The sequence below is a fragment of the Vulpes lagopus genome, chromosome 2 (assembly GCF_018345385.1).
Source record: "Vulpes lagopus strain Blue_001 chromosome 2, ASM1834538v1, whole genome shotgun sequence".
NCBI lineage: Eukaryota > Metazoa > Chordata > Mammalia > Carnivora > Canidae > Vulpes > Vulpes lagopus.
The window spans coordinates 97,248,059-97,273,151 of NC_054825.1; the positions used below are offsets into that span (position 1 = coordinate 97,248,059).

General features: G+C 36.5%; 1 protein-coding gene across 4 annotated transcripts in view; it reads left to right on the forward strand.

Moving 5' to 3' along the window:
* Window positions 1-933: 933 nt before the first annotated feature.
* TAB2 (TGF-beta activated kinase 1 (MAP3K7) binding protein 2) overlaps window positions 934-25,093 on the forward strand; it is a 90,685-nt gene continuing 66,525 nt past the window's right edge. For 2 of the 4 annotated variants that reach the window (XM_041740097.1, XM_041740082.1), the window contains exon 1: window positions 21,962-22,172. The gene's annotated coding sequence lies outside the window, so the exon portion shown is untranslated. Of the gene's footprint in view, window positions 1,026-21,961; window positions 22,173-25,093 lie in introns of those variants that run through there. The other 2 variants (XM_041740087.1, XM_041740104.1) reach the window with 2 other exon arrangements.

A 25,093-nucleotide genomic window follows, 5' to 3' on the forward strand; every position in this document is an offset into this window, starting at 1 on the left:
CCGCCTCCGCCGCCTCCGCCGCGGGCCCACCTGCTGCCCCCGGCGCCCCCCCCGCCCCCGCGAGGGCGCCGCAGACCCCGGGCCGGTCCCGCTGGCCGCTTCCGGACGGGCCGCGCAGGGGGAGCTGCAGCTCTCGCCTCTCGGCCGCCGCGGGGCGGAGGACTCGCACTTTCTCCGCACGCACGGACGCACGAACACGCACACGCACACGCACACGCACACGCGCGGCTCTGCACGGCACGGGAGGTCGGCATTTAAAAATGTAGGCTCGCGGGCTCTGCCCGCCTCCCCGCGACTGCGAGCGCGGCCCCTCTCGCACTGCCCCGGCGGCGGCGGCGAGCAGCTTCCCCCTCCGGCCCTCGCGAGGCGGGCGTGGAGTCTGCGAGCGTCGGGGGAGGGGTGCAGGGCGGAGAAAGAGCATCCCCGCGCCGCCGCCGCCGCCGGCCGGCTGGGGGAGGCCTCGTCACAGCCGCCGCCTCAGCAGCGGCCGCAGATCTCGCGGTGTTTGCCGGCGCCGCGCCGCCATATTGTGTGGCCGTATTTTGATTCGCACTGGGCTGGCGGAGCCGCGGCGAGAGCGAGCGAGAGCTGGGGGGGTGGGGGGAGGGCAGGCGAGCGCGAGGGGGGTGGGGGCAGAGGGAGGTAGGGAGGCCGAGCGAGCCGGAGTCGAGGAGCGGGGCGCGGCGACGCCACCCAGCCAGCGTTTTTGATCTGCAGCGGCCGCCGGCGGGGCGACCCAGCCCGACCCCCTCTCCTCCCCTCCCCCTCAGCCACGAGCGGCGGCGGCGGCGGCGGCGGCGGCCGGAGGGAGTTGGCGGCGGCGGCCGATCGGAGGGGCTGAGCGGGGAGGGAGGGAGGGCTGAGGTGTCCCCCCTGCCGGGTGGAATCGGCGGCGGCGGCGGCGCTGGCGGCGGCCGTGGTGGCGGAGGCGGCGGCGGCGGCGACGGTGGAGACGGCTGCCCTAGTGGGAGAGGCGGCGGCGGCGGCGGCCGAGGAGGAGGAGGGGGAAGCGGCGGCGGCGAAGGGTAAACGGACAGCTCTGCCGGGCCTCGGCGGGATCCCCGGTCCCGGCTCTCCCCCCAGCTCCCCGCACCCCCCTTCGTCTGGAAGGGGCTCTGCCGACTCGCAGGGCCCTAGCGGGGCGCCCGCGTCTAGCTCGCAGCCTTCCTCCCTCCGCCTCCCTCCTCCCCCAGTGGCGAGGCGGAGTGGGAGGCCCCCCAAGTCCTCCCGACCGGGTGGGGGTGGGGAGCCTCGGGCCGGGCCTGGGCTCCCGGGAGTCAGTGGGGAGGGGGAGGGGAGGGGGCATTCATTGGAGTCGGGAGCCGGGGAGAGCCCCGGGTAGGGGAGGGTGCCGGGGGGTGGGGAGGGCCCCTGCCTGCACCGGCGCCCCCGGCCCGCCCCTCCGGCGTGTGTGAGATGGGGGTGGGGGAAGCAAAACTCCTTTTTGGGGGAGCCTTGGTTCGGATAAAGATGACTTAGCGAGGGTGTCGGGGAAGAGACCGAACGAGTTGTGCGGGGATCCGGGGAGAGCTCGGTTCTCGTTGCAGCGCTGGTTTTCTGCAGCCTCCTTGCAGTGGGGGAGCGAGCCCCGCTGTGACTGAGTGGCCCCGTGGTTTCACGGGGTCATCCCCGTGGTGTGCCCGCTCGACCTCCAGCCCCGAGACTGCGGTTGCAGCAGGGAGGCTGAGAAAGGGTGCGGGTGTTGCCGACCAGGTGACAGGTGTATCTTTCTGCTGCTGATGCTGTCGGATGGCTGGGGCAGAGCTGTCTGTATACCAAAGTTTCCGAGACCGTGCGAGTTTGTATTTATGTGTTTGGCCACGTTTCATTCCATATATAGTATATATTTGAGATGTTAGGTTTCCATTCTTCGAGTCCGCTTAATTGTCGTGGAGAAATTCTTCAAATGCTTCTGATAAGAGGAGTTTCCAGGAGAGCGGCAGCTTCATGGGGGGTTTCTCAGTAGTTCATGAAATGCAGGTCCCCAGTGCGAGGCTGTTTTCCAGGGCCCTTTATCCACTGGAAAGTTCTTGAACGCTAAGGTCGTATTGGAGGCAACAGTGAGGCGGTATAATTTTGCATCCATTTTGTCTGTTTTAGGTAACTTTGCAAAGTGTCAGATTTTAGGGGCAGGTTGATTGACTTTTTATAAAAGGAACTGGTCTGTGCTTTAGCTCACTCAAGAAAAGGTTGCTCATTATGCAATATCAGATTTGGCTGGGAGTTTTGGTGGGCATGGAACAGAATTTTTGCTTTCAGTTTTTACACTCTTAACTGGTTGCCACACTTTTCTTCGTACAGTAGCAGAGTACTGGCACCTTGTGTCTGTGTGTGTGACAGTGAAATTGTGATTGGTTTTAATAAACCCTGCAGTTTGAAACTTTAGTTTTGAAACCATTGCATTTTCTAATAAAGGAAGACATGCTTTTCATCTTATTGTATGTTTTGGCTGAGCACTTAAATTAGAAAGAATGGAAGGAATTGTCAGTTAAATGAGCTGCAAATTAAAGTAAGGCCAAGTTAGTTTAAAAGGGATCCTGAAACATTTAAAAATGTGTATGGAACAAATACATTGAATGATGGTACCCTCAGTGTGTTAACAGGAAATAGAGCAAAAATTCCAGTGATTCAGAACTTCTGTTGGGTTTTTTTTTTTTCCTTTTAATTTAATCAGTTTCTAATATAGGGTCTTATGATTTAAATATTTAAAGGATCAACTGAAAGTTGAATGCGTTAATTAAATGAGTAAGTCACTCACTGAATATACTCCATTATTTCATTTTTTTCTCTTGGGTGCATGGAATAACTTTCTGAGTTAGAAGGTATTCTCAAAGGATACTGGTGAACTGCAACCATTCACCCCTCTTTAATGAACTGTCCAATAGTAGAGCCTGTGTTTTTGTAACTCATTAAGAAGTGAGTAAATGATAGGAGTCTCAAATGATAACTGGTTTCCTGAAAAATATATTTTGACCTAAAGCAATCCTGTTTGATTGAAATAACATCTATATTTGGTCCTCTTTTTAGTAGAAAGGAATACTTGCCTTCAACTACGCATTGTTTTAAGATTTGCATACAATTATTACATGGATGAGGTTCTTAAACTCTGCAGATTAACTGGACACCACCCAGATCCCCAATTATGTTAATGGGTATTTCCTCATTAGTATTAATAACATGGATAACTATCTTAACATGATTAGTCTGTTTTTTGACAAATAAAAATTTATTCTGTCATTTTCTCTGTAAGGAAAATTCTTTTTTCAAAATACTATTCAGGATGAAATGTACACATTATGTTTCTGAACATACTGCATCTTGAAAAATAGGTGTAATATAGACCATTCACATGAAACTACAGTTTATGCTAAAAATTCCTTGAGGGATGTCTGAATTTTCTAAACATTTTTTAAGATACATAAAACAATTAAGACTAAAAGTTTATTTATTTTTAACAATCATCAACATACTTTGAGAGAATTTTGGTCTTTTATAGATCTTTTGGAAAAAAGTATCTGATAATCTTTCCAATATGTAAAATTCATAAATTAAACTGTAATTCAGAAAGGCTTCAATTCTATTATGTCTCTACCTGGCCAGGCTCCCATGACCCAGAGGAGAATAGTAGTAGCACTTTCCTTTGTTTTACTTATGTCATCTTTATTTGATCCATCTGAGATTGGGACTGTCTGTAATAGAAGAGTTACAAGGTAATTACAGAGGCAAATGTGGAGATTGGGCAAAATAGTAATTAGGAGAAGGTAAGGGATTATTAGATGAACAATTTTAAGTAGCTGGAAATAACGTAGATGTGTATAGAGGTGGCTAGGAAAATGATCATGTTGAACTGTACCAAGGAGATTTGCTCTGAATCTTTTGATAGACTCTGACCATATGTATGTCATCTTATTTTAAACCCTCTGTATCAAAATGGTAAGGATTTGGGAGACATTGAAATTAAGTGAAATTTAAATGTATGTACGTTCATATTATTTACCCCTGGCTCCTATTGAGAAAACACTTACAGTAGTTTAACATTTCATTTCTTATGATTCTGGTCCTATAAAATCAAGGACACTAGCTTAATCAGAAAGCTAAAAAAACCCAAGGAAGTACTCCAAGGGGTAGGTAGCTACTATTGTACTTCCACCAACCTGTGATCTTGATAAGAGTCATAGGTTAAGAATGGCTTTCTTTTTCTTTGTTTTCTAAATATTTCCATCCCTCAAAACACAATGTTTAGTACCAAGTAATACTACTGGCCTTCTGGCATTAAAGTGAAGCATTTCATTTAGACTTTCACTGATTTTTTTATTGACTCATTTTACCAAATATGCTTAGTTTCTAATTTCTTAATCCTCAGAAAAGGAATGAGCTACTGTTCAAAGCACAGTAAAAAAAAGTGTCAGCTGGTAATTGTTATTTCAGGAGATCCAAGTCAGAATTGCCACAAACTAAAATCATAGATACTAATATCAATAAAACATACCTATGAAAATCAATTAAAGTTTAGGCACTTAAAAGTGTATTTGTTCAAAATATAATTTATATATATCCCCCATCTCTTGATGTTTGATAAATTGCTGAATGTCTTTTTGATTTGCTTAACATTTTTATGTAAAACTTTAATAAATTTATTGCATTTCTAATCATCTGTTCCAATTCAAAATTTGGTTATCAAGGGAACGAAGAAATTTTTTTGACTTTTAATAACAATATCTTTTTAGTGTTTCTTTCATAGTAAGGGGAGAAAAACCCTTATATTTACTAAATGCCTACTGGAGGCCAAGCTTTCATTCACCTCACAAATATTTATTGAGCACTTACTATGTGCCAGGGACCTTTGAGGTGTTGGAGATGGCAGCAGTGACTAACAGACAAAATTTCTGTTCTTATATAGTTTACATTTTAGTAGTGAAAGACAAATGAGTAAAATGTATGTCTGGGATGAAAAAGTACTGTGGAGAAAAATAGGAAAGTTGGTTGTAGAATGGACATTGTTTACTTGCTGTTTTTAGAACTATATTATCAATATTATCCTTGATTTCAAAAACAAGTTACATTATACATAAATTTTTTCTTGAATATACTTTATAACTTGTGAACACAATTATGTTTGTACTTTCGAGTTACAGTTTCCATTGATGGCAGTTTCCTTTTGTTAGTACTTCAGAAAACTGCTTCATTGCTCAATAGAAAATCTGGAGACTGCTATCCTGGTTTTGTCACTGACTAGCTCTGTGATTTGGAGAGGATTACAATTATAAATTACACATTTTGTGTCAATTATCTGATATGTAGAAGGAGTTCAGTAAATTGTAACATTTTTGTTTACACATTATGTGTCAATTATCTGATATGTAGAAGGAGTTCAGTAAGTTGTAACATTTTTGTTTACTGTTTATTGGAAAGTTCTGTCAAATAGGCAGTTGAAATCAGTGACCCTTCCAAAAAGCTCTCATATGGTGACCCTTCCAAGAAGCTTTCATAACACTGTGGGGCATTGTTAAGTATATATTTCATTTGAACCAAATCTTTCTTGTCTGATAGCATAAGGTTAATTAAAATGCACCTGTAACTTATAGTACTATCTGGGAAATTGGTACAGTTGTCTAGTCAATGTGATATTGGGTGTAAACCTACAGTGTTTTTCTGGTGACAGAATATTGTGACAGTCCTTATCACTTAGGTTGATGAGCTGGATCTGAGCATTTTGACAGATACAAATACTGTGGAAGATTTCAACTTATACAAATACCTAATGAAACAGTTAGTACAGCCTGGCATATTTTAAGTATTTGATAAATGTTCACCTTTTTCATGATTTATGACTCCTTTATTGTGTGAAGAGGTAATCCAAAGAATTCACAAAGTATTAAGGAAAACTTTTACAAAGATAAAAGAAAAGAGTGCAGATTTGGTGGGTTTTTTTTTTTTTTTTTTTTTTGAGGGGAAAGTGGAATAGCCAATCAAATTGCAGGGTTTTGTTTTGTTTTTGTTTTGTTTTTCATTTTTATTCTGGAAGATCACTAACTGAGCTTCTCAGGGACAGACTGAGCTTATTTTCATTTCAGTCTTGACTTCACCATATTGTCAGTGGCTGGCCTCTGCTTAAGAGCTCAAGAAATATTGTGTGTTAAATGTTGAATGGTTCGTAGTTTTTCTGTGTATCACAACTCATTTTGGTGGTAAGCCACTTCTGAGTTTGAAAAGTGACTACTGGACTTAAGTCTTTGAATCTCTAGTTTAAGTATAGACTAAGGTGTTAGGCAAAGTCTTCCAAATGCTATTTTTTTAAATCTAGCCAACAATTTGGAAAAATATAGAAACTGAAAGGAAGAAATCAATTATTTGCAGCTAGATTGGCACTTACTAACCTATTCCTATGAAGTTGTTGACAGTCAAGTGAAAAAGTAAATAGCAGTGTTTATAAGAAGAATAGAAAAAATAATTTATGCATAATTATAAATTCATAAAATTAAAAGACAAGTTTATCTTTCTCTTTAAGGCACTTTCAGTGAAACTAGATTTATACTGGCTTTAAATTAAATGGCATAGTCACGTTTTTACATTCTTATGATGTGGGGAATATTGGTGTTTTCACAGAAGAAACATCCCACTCCACCCTACTTTAACAGTAATCATTTTTCGTATGTTTATGTCTTAACATCAACTTTTTCCTGTTTTGTGGCAAGTTATCCTCTGCCTAATGAATAGTAATTTTAGCTTTCTTAAAACCTAAGATTTCCTCAAGTTCTAAGGCATTTAGTCATTTATACAAACTATTTCTTGGCTTTAAAAAAATGTTCTTCAAAGGTATATAGGAGCGGGATCCCTGGGTAGCGCAATGGTTTGGCGCCTGCCTTTGGCCCAGGGTGCGATCCTGGAGACCCGGGATCGAATCCCACATCGGGCTCCCGGTGCATGGAGCCTGCTTCTCCTTCTGCCTGTGTCTCTGCCTCTCTCTCTCTCTGTGTGTGACTATCATAAATAAATAAAGAAAAAAAAAAGCTTAAAAAAAAAGGTATATAGGAGCAAATTGTTTTATTCAAATATGGTATGTTACAATACTGTTTTAGAAATGAGATAGAAATATATACAATTGAGTATTTCTATATTCTTGTGGGTTTTTGTTTGCTTGTTTTGAACTGTAACCTACCACTAAAAAGGGATACTCCTACAAAGTGTCAGTTTGAGTGGTTTCAGAAAGCAAGTCTCAATTTATCCACAAACATGTAGAACATAGATGAGGGCATTGTAAGAATCTGTAGTATTTTGACTGTGTTCTTAAAGAAAATGGCATTCTTGTTTCCCTTAAAAAAACAAAAACCGTCTGACCTACTATAAGTCACAGAAGCCAAATAATAGAGGTTGGGAAGGTTCTACAGAGAGAGAAACAGGAGAGAAATAAGAGTAATGTAGAATTTAACAAAGATTTTGGTGGAAATATGTGAATACTGGTTCATAATAATTTACTAATAAATTATTCAAAAGAATTAATCCATCAAAGTCTGTGATGCCTGCAACCACTCCCCCCCACTCAGTCTTGCCAAAACAGTAAGTCAAAGCAATGCCACATTCCTAGATACATTACAGAGATGAGTGCTACCCATCAGTAGTCTTGAACATTTCTAGAGGGTAATTCTGACTATTTAACTTGCTTGTTTGGCTGGTGCAGAAGATAGGTTCTGGGAGAATGACAGCAAATTATTGCCCCTTCCCCCAAAAAATGTGTGGAAGAGTCCTTTTGATTACCAAATTCTACCTATCCCCTCGTACTTCTAATCTGAATTATTAAATAATAGTTACTTTTTTAGCTTAAAGTTTTTCTCAACATTTATATTAAGGGGGAAAAAAATTTGGCCCTTTTTGGTGTCAGCAAAACTGAGCACATCGCAGATTTGCTTCTTGTCATTTTGCCAGCTAGCCAGGCCAAAGATACTGCCTGTTTGATCAGTATAGACCCAATGGCGATTCACTGGGATGATTTTACATTCCCTATCAATGAGAGAAAATACTTGCCAATACAAAAGAAAACTTGAAATTGGTAACTTGACCTTGCAGAACATGGTTCTCACACCAGGCAAGTTTTGCTTAGTCAGACAAATCAACAAAAACAGTAATTCTGTTATGAACTGGAGAGAGAGGAGTTGAGGGGAGTTTACCTAGTTTTAATTGTCAGCAACTGAAGAAAGTATTACTTTGATTTTGAGTTGGTCTCTCTTAACTTGTCACCTTGTCAAAGTAATTTTAGTTACTTCAATAATATACTCTTCTGTAACTAAATAACTTAATTTTACCATGGCGAGGTTCAGTGAGGTCTAAGAAAAGTCCTGGGCTTTAAAGTCAGATGAGCCTCTAGTCAACCTCTGGGTTGTATGTATAAACATATATCTGTAAGTATGTGCCCTTGTATGAATGGCTCAAACTCTTTGAGCCTAGCAGTTTACTTTAGACAAATATGTATCTAATAGCTATCTTGAATGGTAGTTTTAACTACATTATCTGTATTTTTTTGTTACTTAGTATTGTAGCAACATGGAACCTGGTGTAAGCATAAATAAACAAACTGCAAAATATACTCTATGTAATCCTGTACTTTTCAAGGCAGCTTTTCTTCTCTGTAACTTTCTTATGTCAGCTTCATATTGAGTACCTTCTATTTAGTTAAGTTTAATTTTTTAAAGTATTAATCTTTCAAATAGAACAAGGCAAATTCTTGTAGTTACATTAGACATATAGCTTGAATCGTTAGAAGTAGTTTTGCATTCAGAATTTTGCTTTGTTAGATTTTTTCTTTCAGAGTACTTATTCACTTTATTTTTCCTCAACAAATAGAGTGAAAAGGAAGTAATTTACCTACTGTTTAATTTATTGTTACTCTTTAGAACAAGGATGAAATAAACAGAACATCGCCGTTATTTTTTAATCACAAAATAAATGTCTAACTTCTTTGTATTTTCCTTACCCTTTCCTGTGAAGAAGCTTACATTTTCAATTTGAAAGTAGTCCACACTCATTATTAAGTTCTTTCTAATGAAAAGCATTAGAAAATTGGCATGGATCATATTTGAAAACACCTTAAATATGAGGTTAGATATAATACCATTAAACTTGTGCTAATTTATATAAAATGATCTTTGTATCTTTTCTGTTTTAAATTCCTAGTTAATTTTTTTTAGTTACTTCAATAATACTCTTCTGTGTCTGTAGGGATATAGTGCTAAGTTTCTTGATGTTTATTACTGGATTAACTGAATTTTTGTTTTGATTTTTTTTTTCCTGAAAATTTTTTTATTTTAATCTATTGAGTGAACTAATGTGATTGTTGTATTTTGCTCTGCCAATTAGTATTAAGTGCTATCTGCATAAATAATATCTTAACCATATTAATAAATACCATCTGTTTATTGATTGCCCAGTAAGTAAACTACAGAAGTATCCTTGGTATTCTAAGTAATACAAATAACTTATTACTAAAATATAATTGCTGTAGTTACTGTTTAAACAGAATGAATGAATGAATGAATGAATGAATAAATAAATAAATAAATGCCTGCACTTTAACAAGTATGTTTAGAACATTTTGTAGTATGTATATGAAATCTCTAACCCTAGAGGTAGTAGATACACTTTAGTCTTACACATGTGCAGTTTTTGTGCAGTCTGTAAAATAAAGCCAGAAATACAAAGAATGGAAATCTAGCCATTAATCATTAGTAACATTATTGCAGAGAGGATTGTGAAGTATATATTTTTTTCAGTATTGTTTCTATACCTAAATAATTTTTCTTTCAGCAAGTCCGTATGTAGTGTATAGGATTATTTATATACACACAAGTTCCATTTTTGTTTTCCTCAAATACCATTATTTGGAAAACATAACATGTTTTTAGAACCTTTCAGATGGGTCACTTGATGCCAGTAATTAGGTCAGCAAATTAATTTTGCTTTTTTGCCCTTTGCAAGAGAGCTCATCTTATATGTAGCAAATCAGTTGCATAAGAATTTAAATTGAAGAATCTTCCCTTTAAACATTCATTACATTCACATCTGTGGTATAAAGATAGATATGTGGGCTGTCCTGTCCTGTCTTTTATGCTAGCATTTTCTGATCATAGGTTTTTATTGGTGCGAAGTCATCCCTAGAAAATAGTTATAGAGAAGATAGCAATTGGGCCAAAAAAACACTTGCTTTTTGAAGGGAATTCAAAGCACAGTGTATGTCCCATTTTAATACATTGAGCATATTGTACAGCTACTTGGCTAACTTTTAAAAGGCAATTAGTGACCTGATAAACATGGATGTTTACTCTTTGGAACTGAAGTAGATATATGTAGGCATCACAGTTAAGTAGTTGGTAGAATTGAAGAGAAAAGGTACCCAAGGAGATAATCTAAGATACCATTGTCAAACAAAAGTTGGTGGAAATACAGGTACTGTGTATTTGCATTGAGAGTAACTTGCTCTTTTCCTTGGAACTAGCATTTATCTGAATGGTACTTGACTAAGGTACTGTTTGCCACTTTATGATGATTTTCTAAGAAAATGGAAAAATAAGCTTCCATTTCCACATGGAGGATTCTGCTTTTTTACATAGGAAAATGTATTGACATGAAGGGTTGAGCTTGCTGACTTGTCTTTCTTTCCTTTTTGAGGTTGTTTTGTTTTTCAGGGTTTTTGTAGGTAAAGTGATTGGTTGGCCCACGTAAGACACCCTCATTCTCTTCAGGAGATTTTCCCCTCATGACCAATGGCATGAAATTATAGGATCAGTGTTCAAAGCCATTCCTGTATGTCTGAAAGCGGAACAAGAAGTACTCTTTTGGGGAAGGTAGTTGGTTCATGGGAAAATTGAATGGATGATCTTAGCCAAACCAAGCTATAGGATTAGTACCTCAATTTTTATAGGTTATCAGGCAATCAAAAGAATAGAAAGAAACTCCACAGAGTTTGTTTCAGATGCCTTCTATGATATACTTGTGGAAAACATTGGCTAACCCAAGGAATATCGCCTGACTCATTCTTCCACAGTATCTCGTCACTACATTATTTATTAGTCAACCTAATTCATTTATCCAGTAGTTTTGAGTTAGTTTTGAGTTTCTGCCATGTGTTAGGTACCTTGCTAGGTGAAATGGAAAGATTAATAAGATACAGTTCTTGCCTTCAACAGACGTGTATACAAACTAGTATGCTATTCTGTAACAAATGCAGCAGTGGTGTTAAACCGTAAAACCCTTAAGGAATCTATAGGAGGGAGTGTCTGACTCAGTGAGGGATAAAGGGATACAGAGGGAAATCTTCATGTGAAAGGTGATATTTTAATCTGAGGGTATGTCAGACTAGGAGTACAAACTGGGAGAAGAGAGGCTCTTTCTGCCAGAGAAAACAACATGTGTGAAGGTTGGAGGGAGGGAAGTCCACACACCTTCAGCAACTAAGTAGTTTCACCATGCATGGACACTAATGAGTTAGTAAGAAATGAGGTGGAAAATTAGAAGACAAAAATGAAAACACCTGTGTGTTCTGTAAGGTAGATTTGCCTTCAGTCTACAAATGATGGAAGGCTGGTGCTTAAATTAACATTCTAAAAAGATATTTCTGGATGCAGTTTACAGAATATTTAGAAAAGAGCCAGGCTTAGAAGGGAGGGACAGGCCTTATAACCATATATTTGGATAAGGAACTGGATTAGTGAATTAAGGCAATGATTAAAGAAAAGAGTAGGTAATGAATTTGAGAAGAGAATACGGAGTGTGAAATAAAACAAGGTAATGATCACACATGCCCTGGCTTGAATACCTGGGTGCATGGTGTAGTGCCTGCCATTTACAAATGTAAGAACATACCAAAGCAATAGCAGGTGAGGAATTTGAGTTCTTTTTGTTGGTTTCAAGGTTCCTAATAGAAAAGAGCAGTGAGATACCACTTTATTGGGGAGAGACAGGGAAGTCTTCTCTGATTAGATAACATTTGAGTAGATACCTGATGAAATGACAAAGGGAAAGAGCTTCCAGATAGAGGCAGTAGCAAGCACAGAGGCCTTTAGGTGGGGGCATGCTTGCCATATTCCAAGAGCAGGAAAGCCACCACACTTGGAGCTGAGAGAAAATGGTAGATGAGATCCAAGTATTCAAGTAGTGTCTTTAGATAGTAGTAAAGAACTTAGATTTTTTGAAGATGTGATAAGAAACAGTGAAGGGTTTTAAGACATGATCTGTTTGCCTTTTCTCCTCATTTTATAGAACATATGTTTGCATTGTGTATATATGGCTCTATGTTATTTATCATATGTAAGATTTGTGTAACCATCACAGTAAGGATTTAGAACTAGAACTGTTCCATCACTATAAAGAAACTCCCGTGTGTCACCCTTATGTAGTTACCGCTTTTCCCCAACCTTAACCCCTGACAACCACTGATCTGTTCTCTATCACTATAATTTTGGTGATTCAAGAGTGTTACATAAATGGAATCATCCATTATGTTATCTTTTGAGATTGGCTTTTTTTGCTCAGCATTGTGTTCTTGATCCATCCAAGTTAGTGTGTATCAATAGTTGATTCTATTTTAATGCTAAAGAAGTATACCACTGTATGGATGTACCACAATTTGTTTAACCATTGACTAATAGAAGGACTTTTGAGTTTCTAGTTTGTAAAAATAAAACTCTATGAGTTTTTGTGAAAATACATTTTCATCTCTTTAGAGTAAGTCCCCAGGAGTGCATTTGGTGGGTTGTGTGATAAATATGTTTATTACCTTTGTAAGAAACTGCCACTTTTCCAGAGTGGCTATACCATTTTACATTCCCACCAGCAATATATGGAAGATTAAGTCTCTCCACATCCTTACCAGCGTTTAGTATGGTCAATATTTTTATTTCAGAAATTCTAATAGATTTGTAGTGGCATCTCATCAAAGCATCAGTTTGCATCTCCTTAATGGTTCATGATGTTGAACATATTTTCATGTACTTTGCTATCTATATATCCTCTGTGGTAAAGTGTCTGTTGAATCTTTCACTCATATTTTAATGGGATTTTTTTGTTTTCTTCTTGTTTAGTCTAGTGAGTTCTTAAAATATTCTGGCAAATGCTTTGTCAAGTATGTGATTTGAAAATATTTTCTCCTGATCTGTGGCTTGTCTTTTTATCTTCTTGATCGACCTTTGCAGAGCAAAAAATTTAATCTTGATGAAGTCTGACTTATCCATTTTTTTCTTTTATGGATTGTGCTTTTAAGTCTGAGAACTCATTGCTTAACCTGCAATCCCAAATTTTCTTCTGTTTTCTTCTAAAAGTTTTCTTAAAAACTTTACATTTTGGATGCACTTAGCACTCTGTGACCCACTTTGACTTAATTTTTATTGAAGATGTGAAATTTTGATTCAGGTTCATTTTTATCTATGGATGCCCAGATTGTTCCAACACTGTTTTTTGAAAAATTATATCCTCCTTCCGTTGAATTGCTTTTGTACATTGAATTTTTTGTCAAAAATCAGATGATAGTGCTTCTAAGGGTCTATTTCTGGATTCTCTGTTCCATTGATCTTTGTGTCTGTCCCTCCACTAGTAACTATCAGTTGTAGCTATAAATAATAAGAATTAAAATCAGATGTTGAAATTCCTCCAGTTTAATTCTCCTTTTTTTCAGATTTTTTTCTTAGCTACTTCAGTTCCTTTCCATGTAAAAGTTATAAAATTTTGCAGAAGTCCTGGGATTTTGATAGTAACTCCATTAAAGCTATAGATCAATCTGAAGAAAATTTGCATTTTTATTTTGTTGAGTGTCTCAGTCCGTGAACATGGTATATCTTTCCTTCCAACTAGGTGGTCTTTGATTTCTTTCATCAGCATTGTGTTTTTGCCAACACACAAACCTTGTACATGTTTTGTTAGACTGCTACCTATGTACATTTTTTGGAGCAATTATAAATGATACTGTGTTTTTAATTTTGGTTTCTAGTTGCTAGTTTATAGCAGTATGATTAATTTCTGTTAGTTGGCCTTCTATCCTTAGACCTTGGTAAACTAAACAATTTTAGAAGTTTTTTTGTGGATTCCATGGATTTTCTAATGTGTCTGTGAATAGAGACAGTTTTATTTCTTCTTTGCAATCTGTATGCCTTTTATTTGCTTTTCTTGCCTTACTGCTCTGGCTAGTACTTCCACTGTTGTGTGGAATAGGAATGATGAGATCAGAAAGGCTTATATTGTGCCTGATCTTAGGGGTAATGCATTCAGTTTTTCACTTTAAGAATATGTTCTGTAGGTTTTTTGCAGATGCTATTTATCAGATTGAGAAAATTCTCTTTCAAGTTTAAGAATTTTTATCATGACTGGGTACTGAATTTTATCAAGTGCTCGTCCTACATTAATTAATAGAATCAAATTTTTCTTCGTTAAACTCTTAAGTGCTGGTAACTTTTTAAAGATTCACTGAGGCTGCTGTGTAGAATAAACTATGCAGGTGGGGCAAAGATATAAGCAGGGAAACCATATTGGAAATTATTGCAGTAGTCCAAGTGAAAGACTATAATGGCTACTTGCGTGGGCAGGAATTGCTGATGAATTGTATCTGAGGTATAAAAGAGAAGTCAAGGATGACTCCTAAGATTTTTGGCCCAAGCAATTGGAACTATAGAGTAGCTGTTTACTGAGTTGAAGAAGACAGTGAGGTAGCAAGTTTGGGCTGGGCAACCAGGAGTTTTGTTTTTGAGTATGTTAACTTTGAAAGGCCTATTAGACTTAGAAATATCAAGTAGGTGATATGATATACAAACTAGAATTCCAGCAAGAGATTTACATTAGAAATAGAAATTTGGGAGTTATCAATTGAGTTGATGTGTGAGAAATTATAGTGATATTTATTAAAAACGGTATTATAACCTTTTTCTTTTAATTATATGTATTATATTTGTATATATATTAATATATTTATATAATATTTTATTATAACATTTTTCTTTATGGCTTATTAGCAAAAATGCTGTATTTTCTGCCACATGAAGAACTTTGTTTCAATTTGGATTGGTTCTGTTTATCAGCAGACTGTGTATCTGACATTAAGTGCACCAGAAATTATGAGATTAGGGAATATATATTTCCTGTAATAATGTATTTAACTGCTTATTTGGTGAGAAGATGACTATAATAGTAGTATAGGCACATGTGTCTTACTTATTTTCAGAAATTGGTTCTGAACCTTTATAAAAGAAAGTATTTCTGTGTGTATTGTGAAAAAGCTTTGACACTATTATTTAAATGCCTTATAGGCTTTCTGTGGCAATATTTCTCTTGTGGGTAAAAACAGGACAGCCAGAGAGACAGATCAAAAACAAATATTAAAAACAGGGATGAAAATATCTAGCAAGGAAGAGACTGTGTCTATTTAGACCCAAATATAAATCAGTAAAGGGAGAGGCTGAGCCTCAATTTAGATAATTGGTAAAAAGACAGATCTTCTGAATTCCATTCAGGTATATTTACTTCATATAAACGTATTTCAGAAAGTATTTTTTAAATGCCACAGTCTTTTCTGTTGTAAATGATTAATATTTTCTTATTGATAATTTTTCTATCTCTAGCACTTTTAGTTCCTCTATAGTAGGATTTGCCACATTGTGTTATAATATTCTGTTTACTTTCCAGTGTCTCCCACCAAATATAAGTTTTTACAGCAGTAGTACAATGCCTTAGCACTTAAGCTCTCTGTATTAGTGAATAAATGAGTGAACTCACACACTCAGCTAAAATTTAGAGCTAGTAACCTTGCTTGGTTTTGAAAGTTAATGAGTTTTTGAGATTCCAGAGTATGAGTTATGGTCATATGTCACTTCCGAGTACCTCATTTTGAGCTGATGCTTTCAAATGAACATTTTATTCTACAGAATGCACATAGCAACAGTACTAAACCAAAGTTAGGTACATATTTGCTTTTTGTTATCTGTTCTTTTTTTTCCTTGTGGTAATGGATTTATACAAAATCATCTCAACTTTGGCCCAGACTTCTTGTGCTAAGTGGGCACACATTGCAAATAGTAGGCTGGGCTTAGAGTTTATTAGCCCGTAGTAGTATGTCTCATAGAAAATTCCCTGTGCACCTTTTAAAAATCTTTTACCTAGTCCTCCCCATTTCCAGGTAGATGGTAGAGTTACAGGCCAAGCTTCTCGTCAGTAATAATTATACTTTATAATTTATTACTTTCAGCTTTACAAGACAAACATACCCTGAGCCTTTATTGTTCCAATGCAGATTTAAGCACCCTGAGAACATTTATTTTTGCAGCCATGGTATTTTATTTCTAGATCCATAGTGTGTACATGTATGTGAATATATATGTGTGTGTGTATGTATGTATCTATATATATGTATATGTCACATTAGTCCATAACAGATTAATAAAGTTTATAGAAGAAGCTGTCTCTGATATTGTTGATGCAATAATAAATGCTTATAAATGTTAGCTGTTTATAGAAAATATTTTATATTATAAATTAGCTATAAAATTATTACCAAAATAATGAACTTAAAGCTCTAATCATTATTGTTATGCTTATTTTCACTTGGCTTTCTTGACCCCACTCTTTCCTGAATTTTATCTAACTCTTCTGATTCTTCTGTTGTAAGTTCTTGGTCTTCAAGTCTCTTTTCCTGCTTATACCGTTTCTGTAATTCCCTAGGTCATTGTCCCCACCTTCTACTGAAACTCATTACTGTATGATTCTACAAATCCTGTTAACCTCTCTCAGGGAGAAATGTGAGTGATTTAGCTGTTTTAAGAGCTGGAGAATTTGTTAGCACTATGAAATAACAGCTTAGCAAGGTCTGAGAGTAGAATAAGCCACCAGATAAGAGACTGTTGTGTTACTGTGATTGTCCAGGTATCAGATACCTGAACAAGGGCACTCTGGGTATAGAGAAGGGGATGAACGCAAGAAATATTGGTGGGAGTAATCAGTGGAACTTGGCTATTGATTGTATATAGCAAGGAAAACAATTGAAAACCCTGAAATTGCCAGCTTCAGAATCATACTCTATTATTAATAATTGACATCGAGGTCCATTATTGGTTGGGAGGCAGTGAGATAAGTTTTGGACAGGATAACTTTGGGTTCCTAGCTTGGCATTGTCAGGCTGTTAGTTTTACTTGTTCCAGTCTGTCTACACCCAGCCCTTGATAGCCTTCCCCCTCACTCACTATGAATGTTATTGCTATTGATCTAAGAACTTCCCTGTAGGAAAAGTAGCTTCTTTTTGGTTACAATCAATAGTAGAAATTGTAATGTGTGGAACACAATTCCTTGTTTCCTACCCACATTGCCATTATTCTCTTCTTTTAACCCTTCCCTCTAGTGAAAAAGATTACTTAGAATAGTATTTACCACCATCACTACTACAACCTCACCTGACACCATCCAATCTCTGGGATATTGGTACATAAGTCTTTATATTTTTTAAAATAAATGAATCAACTTAGTAGAGATCTCTGAAGAAAAACTTTGTGAAGTGTTCATGATTAAAACAATCAATGAGTAGAGTAACACTCATTCACTGGTTTCATTAGGTAATAAATATGGTATATAAGATAACTGAAACTTATCCCAAAATGTTTTTAGTAGATTTTATGTACAGATATTTTTATATTATATATACACTATATAGGTTTTACACACATATATATACATGTATGTGTGTGTATACATTAAATAGCTCCAAATATGTTTCTTTATAATGTTTTACATGAGATTTACTACATTCTGAAATAGGGACATTCGCCTTGCTCCACACTTAACCTGTTGTGAAAGATAGAAATAGCTTTTTGTTTCAGAGCTTCAGAATGAAAGTCAGGAGCCCTAAGTTCTAGTCCAAAGTCTAACAGTAAATTCCTGTGTGAGATATTTTGTTTTTTTACCATTGAATTGATGGAAAGTGGAATAGTGCCTGGCATGTAGTAGGTGCTTAGCAAATATTTTTGAAACAAATCATTGTCTTATGTCTACTTCACTCCTTTTCTGATTTATCACTTGGGACTTCTTTACTACCTAGTAAATAAGCTTCTGAGTTTTTAACATAATAGGAGTATCTAGGTTTTGATTGAAGTGAACTATTAATTTATATTGTCTTTTAGCTGTTTAGTGGAATTTTTGGCCTTTTTGATGTGTTTTCTTGTATACTTAAAAGTTGTCAAACAACTTTTCTAATACTTGATTTATTGAGAATACTTTCCTTAATATAATCTGCATGCCTTTATAATATGTAAGCAGTGTCTTATTTACAAGGATATAACCCATGTCCCCAGGGGTCTTTTAATACAGATGAAGAGACATACAAGTGGAACTGTATGAGAATAATTAAATGTTAGATGATGAAGAATTAATCCACAGGTATAGATGGGAGTTCTAGGAATAGAGAGAGCCACGTGGGCTGAAGCAGTAACAAAAGAATTCAAGAAGTAGATGAGACTTGAATTGGTTTTGGAGAGTAGTTAAGACTTTGATAAGCATCAAGATGGAGAAATGACGTTCTAAGCCAGGGCAGTAGCTTAATCAGGAAAGAAAACTGGATTAAACATGTTCAGACAAGCCTGACTGGATTCCTATGGGTGTGAGGACTAGTTGGAAATAAAAGTTAAGTGGACTTAGTATGAGTTTTACTCTAGACTTCATGAAACTGCAGGGTCAGAGGATAGAATTTAGAGAAATCCTGTGTTTAGATGAGAAAAAAAAAAAAAAAAACACCTCATATCTTTATGTTTTCACTAACAGGAACCTGTAACTGAAATTTAACATTTCCTTGTATTGACAGTCCCCTATTTACAGTGGTTTGGCTTACAATTTTTCGACTTTCTGATGGTGCAAATGAGATACGCATTCAATAGAGATCATACTTTAGATGTTGAGTTTAGATCTTTTCCTTGGCTACTAATAGGCAGTGCCAGACTCTTTTGTATGTTGGGCCATGGCAGCAAGCCACAGCAAGCCTTCCCCCATCCCTCTCCCACCCCCGCCCCCCCTCCTTTAGCCACAAAATCATGACTGTAAACAACCAAAACACTTATAACCATTCTGCACCCAAACAACCATTCTGTTTTTCACTTTCAGTGCATATTCAATAAATTAAATGAGATATTCAACAATTTATTATAAAATAGACTTTTTGTTAGGTGATTTTGCCCTCATGTAAATGTTCTGAGCACATTCAAGGTAGGCTAAGCTAACCTGTGATCATGGTATGTTAGGTGTATTCAATGCATTTTTGACTTACAATGCTTTCAGTTTACAATGTGTTGGGAAGTAACCTCATGGTAACTCAAGGAAGATCTGTATTATGATTTTAAGCAGTAAAGCACAGTAGAATTAACAGTGCCTGTGACTTTATTAGTAATAGTAAAGCACAGATATTTTCATATTACTTTATAATTGTTGATATTTCTGAAAAAATTTATGTAGATTACTACTTCAAAATTATGATTATTAGACTTTTAGATTTTATTTTGTTGAGTGTTAATAAAGAAGTATGTATATTAACATTGCAATTACAGGTTTTAAAAGAAACTTGGTAACTTTCAGTATAATTGGTTTTGTTTGTAATCATTTATGCATTTAATACCATATTTTTAAAAGATAATTAGATTTTTAGTAAAAGTGACTTTCTTTGTAATCCTGTGTACTGCATTTAATGCATTTAAAACTATTCTGAGAGAATATCTGTAGCCAAAGAGGTCAGTGATACCAGATCTAGTAAAACCAGATGGGAAAAGGCTTTAAAAACCATACCAAAGAATTTTAGTTGGAATGATAAATAGAGGAGGAGGCTAATAAGTTTTTTAATTTGTTTAATTACAGAATGAATACGAGTTAACTTAGAAAATTAAAAAACATTTTTTTTGTTTTAATTTCATTAAGCTTAAAAAAGGAATTATTTCACAGATATAGATAAAGTTTACAAGGTAACAAAAACATGTCAGTAATTTCACACTCATTACTCTTATCTTCTTTTCATGTGTCTGTTCCAGTTTATTAAGTTCTTATGCAGAGTAGTGAAGTATTAAAGTGATTATATAGGAGTATTTTTAATCTTCTGTACTATACTTGATAGGTCAAGTGGATGACGTTGGTGGCGGGGAGTTAAGCTTTGGGTCTGGTCATTTAGATGTGGGATGATTTGGGTAGTGTGGTGGTAGGGGTAGAGTAGAATTGGTGATTCTAAGAAGTATTAAGAAAGAAAGGGCTTGGTGGTAAATATGGGGACTGAAATGCATGGAGTGGGTTAAGGGAAAGTAACAGAAAGTTAAGGACAGAATGCCTAATTTAGGATAGAAATAATAATAACTGTACAGGTTCACAATACTTTATCTGTAACCCGAGGCCAGCTGTGTTTTGGAATTCAGAATTTTTTAAATTTTAGAAAGGCGAGATGGTATTTATATTGTGTATTGCATAACACCTCCAGCAAGGCCTGAGACATCACCCAATAATTAAACACTAATATTTCTGCAGTGAAACATAGAAATAGTCACAGTAAGCAGGTTAAATAATGCCTATAAATAGCCTCAAGTCAGTTCAAAACACCTTTTGCCACTACCAGATGAAGTTTTTTATTTATTTATGTATTTATTTATTTTTTAGATTTTAAGTAATCTGTAGACCCAATGTAGGGCTGCAACTTACAACCTTGAAATCAAGAGCTGCATGTTCCACCAATGCCAGGCACCCTGTCCAGATGAGTTTTGACATGAAGTTTCGTGAAAAAAATCTCTTATGAACTTTTTAGATTTCAGAACTGTGGAAGTTATTGTAGACTATAGTGACTATGACATCCAATGAGGAGAGTCTTAAGAGTTGTGTTTTGAGGAATGTTGATGATGAAATGGATAAGATTTGAAAGAAAGGGGGAAAGAAAGGCAAGAGAAGAGTTTAGGTTACTTCAGTTTTCAGGCTAAAAAGAAAATTACTACTTCTGATATAAATGGGAAGTTGAGGAGGGAAGCTATTTTGGTAAGGAATTTAAACTTCTCTTTTATTTTTCAAGTATTCCATATTGGTAGAATGAGCTTAAAAGTTTACAAATGGAGTGTAAAACTTCTTTTAAAATGAACTCTTAATTTTCAGAACCCATGATTCTGACGTTGAGACATGGAAGTATTTCAAGGTTGAGAGTCGTTGAAGAGGTGTTCCTAGATAATTACGGATTGTGGTCCTACTCACCGAAACAAAACCTGGAAATAGACCGAAGGAAGTAGAGTGAGATACTTGTACCCTAATAGGATTCTTTTCCACGTGGTTGAATCTGATACGGCCATAATAATTTATAATGATGTGAACACACACAGAAGTAGTAACTGTTGCAGCGGCAGTGGTAGCTGACATGTTCTGTTTGAATGCTTTCTACATGCCAGGCAGTGTTCTGAACGTTTTACAGCAAACCTAGTGGGGTCGTGACGGCAACTAGGCAGGAAGCATTAGCAAAGGTACTATTATTTGATTCCCAGTTCACTTTAAAAATCTGGAATATAGATAATTCATGAATATATAGAATTGAGTAGGTTTTTTTTTTTTTTTTTGATGGAGTAGGTTTTAACTCAATTGCCATTCTGTGATTTCTTTAAAAATCCACTTCAGTAAGTGTACTCCTACATTAATACTGTCATATAAATGAAATCTCTTAGAAATAGGAAGACAAGTCTTTAACAAAAATGAAATCAAGTTCAGTAGTTACTCTTAAAATTAGTTTAATTACTTTATATCTACTGTATATAAATGTATTCATTTACTTTATGATTCATAGTTTAAAAAGGCAAATTTTGTCTTAAGCCTTTATTCAGATTCTGCTACTGACTTGTATAATTCAAACTTCATATTTTTATTAAATAAGGATGTCGGTCTAGATAATACATAAGGTTCCTTTCAACACCAGTCTCTATGATTCTGAATGTTTAGGTTTCATCAAGTAGAAGAGAAAGATTGAACTACAACTTAAAGGAGATTCTCCTTTGATTTTGCTGTAAGTGCAGATGAGATGCCTGAGGAAGACAAGCCGAGGATGTGTCCTACTGCACCTGCATCCTTTTGACAAATGTTAAGAAGCATAGAAATAACAAGAAGAATGTGTACGCTCTTGACCAGAACAATTTTCAAGGAAAGAATGATCAGTAATCATTCAAGTTAGTAGTCAATCAATCAAGTTAATACAACATAGAGGAAGGAACTGTGGACCTGTAGTTAGAAAGACACAAATACATTTCTGGCCCTCACTCTCTCACTGATTGAAGTTTGGTAATTAGTAGATTACTTAATTTTCTGAAGCTTGCAAAATGAGAGTAATAACTACCTAGCCTTCTCAGTGGTTTTTCATGAGGATCAAATGATATGATGAATTAGAAAGTACCCAATAAAATTTAAAATATTCTATGGAGTTATGTTATTGCAAAATGGTGGATGAGAATCCTGAAAAGGTTATTTATTGTATTTGATCCGAATAAAACCATTGTCAAGGAGGAAACTTAGAGGCAGATTAAAATTGAAGCCATAGTAACTACTAAGTAGAGAAATTTGGCAAGAGGTGAATGGTAAGGACAGATGGCCTAGCATAGCATGTTCAGTCCTTACATTGCTATTGCAGTTTTTTGTATGTGTATGTTTGTGTTTCTCAGTTGAGGAGGAGGAGGAAGAGGGTAGGAAGTACACTCATTCTCTTTCCTCAGTGCCTTGAATAAAGTAGCAGTTTTAAGAAATAGTTTTGTGAATACTTTCTGGACAAGACTTAACTGGTAAGGAAATGCTTTGTGGTATGAGTATATACATGGATGTATGTTTTAAATGGTTAAGACTTAAATATGTTCATAGATTGAAGGGCGAGATCGACAAGGTGGTTGGTTTCCTCAAGGAGATGTGGCCAAAGGGGATAACATTGGGAGCTATAGATGAAAATGCTGGTCTTACTAGTAAGAGACTATTCCCTGTAAAAAGCACCAGACCCAGTAGGTTTTACCATTGAATTCTTAAAACTTCAAGCCCTAGGTAACTGTAATGAAGTAGTATTCACTGTAGAAGGTGTAATGATAAATTTATTCATATGTTAGTAGGTGAGATGGGGTTATAAATATCTTAAGGGATACCAAAAACAGGGAGATCAACATTTATTTCTAATAATCCTTCATGAAACAGTTATAAATGAATAGATCTAAGATTCTACATATCTCAGACCAGAAGTCTGCATTTTGTTATTAGAAATATTAGTATTTAGTGAAATACTAAACTTTTTAAAAGTCATGAATCAAGAAAATTCTAGCCAGTATTGACTATTCTATAGTATTGTCTTTGGAATACTGTCCAAAGTAATTAGACCAAAAAACAAAATAATTATTGAAAGGGAAGAGGCAGATTTATTAGTTGTAGATGACATTGTATATCTGGAAAGATAAATCTATTTACACATTACTGTGAGTAATGAGATTTCATTATAGCTAGTTAAAAACAAAAATTGTTTAAAAGATTTTTCTTGATGGTCTGTAAACTAAAAGCCCATCGATATGGATTAATGAATGGGAATCCTCATTCTTAAATACGTTTTTTTTTTTTCCTTTGCCTTCTAGGGAATACAGACTGAATTTAATCCTGTCATCTCCAAGTAAATTGCAGTGTGTTTTGAATGAGACACTTTCCATGTTAACTTTTAAAAACTATTTTGAAATAACATTGTAGCAGTGAATACAGTGACTTTAAGGAAATCTTTTTTTTTTTTTTTTTTTTTTAAATTCCTTGTTACTTTTGATACTTGCTGTATTACTTGGTAATGCTAGGGAAGGTGTAATCTGATCTTTGAGCCATATTTGGTAAATAATAATTTTGTATGGAACCCACAGTTCTATCAGTAAGAGGAAAATTATTGCCCAAATGTAAGGCTTTTCTTTGCCCTTACAGCATTTCCTGACTTAAAGACCAAGTTATATCATGCATGGAATTGTTTTTGTTTTGTTTTGTTTTTAAAGTATGGCATATACCAGGGCAAGGTATTTTTTAACAGGAGTGTGTGGACAAAGGTATTTTCTACTTGTAGGGAGAAGAATTACTTGTCTCCTTGTTTACCACTGATTCTGTTTTTATTGTGAAAGTTGATTGTTACATTTTTATTCATTGTCAGCTCTTGACTTGAGCTCTCACACATTTCCTTTATATAAAACAACTGCAGAGTTTTAGTCCAAGGCCATCCTGAAGCCAGATTTGAACCTAGATCTGTCTCTCCCAGAATATTTTCATCAACAACATGCCATCACACAGGATGGGACATTTACATTTTTCTTAAAAACTACTTTAATTCTGTTTCACTGTGTTGTGTTCCTAGTCACTAGAAATACAGGGAGTTAAGTTCTTTGAATCCTTGTCTTCACTATTTTTTTTTTCCTGTTAGAGTTCTCAGTCTGCCATCATTTTGACAGTAGCAGAGCATTCAATTTATTTTGACTGCTCTGACATTTGTTTCTTAGAGAAACTCCTATGGGTGCCAGCTCAGCTCACCAAGCATAAAGACATTGTTTCCCGGCCCTCATACAACAGTCTACCAATTTTAATACCCCTCCATTTCTGTGACCTTTGTAGTTACTGGGTTTTTTTTTTTTTTTTTAATATGGACCTAACAAATTTACACACACAAAAAAATTTGAATCTATTTTGGTAATGGAAAAAAGAGAATTTCCAGTGTGGTTATGAACCACATCTTATGAGCTGTTCTTTGCCTCCCACTTTTAGAATTACCAAGTATTTTTAAAAATTGGAACCTGAAATTCAGTTCGTTGCTTGGACTCATTTCTTAAGAAATGTCTGAGAATTGATTGTAGGAAATTAGGGGAGCATTTAGAAGATGATTGGAAATAAGATAGCAAAAGGAGCAAAATGACCTGAAAATGAGGACTTTATACTTTTACCCGTGAAAATGGATTTATTGTATTTCTTCTATACTCTGTAGTCCCATATTGGACAGTCTGTTGCCAAAAAGTACCACAGATAACAAACACATAAGCCACTGTTTCAGTATCTAGAACTGGGAGTCTAGAGTAGAATTGGGTAAAGTAAGACAATGACTTTA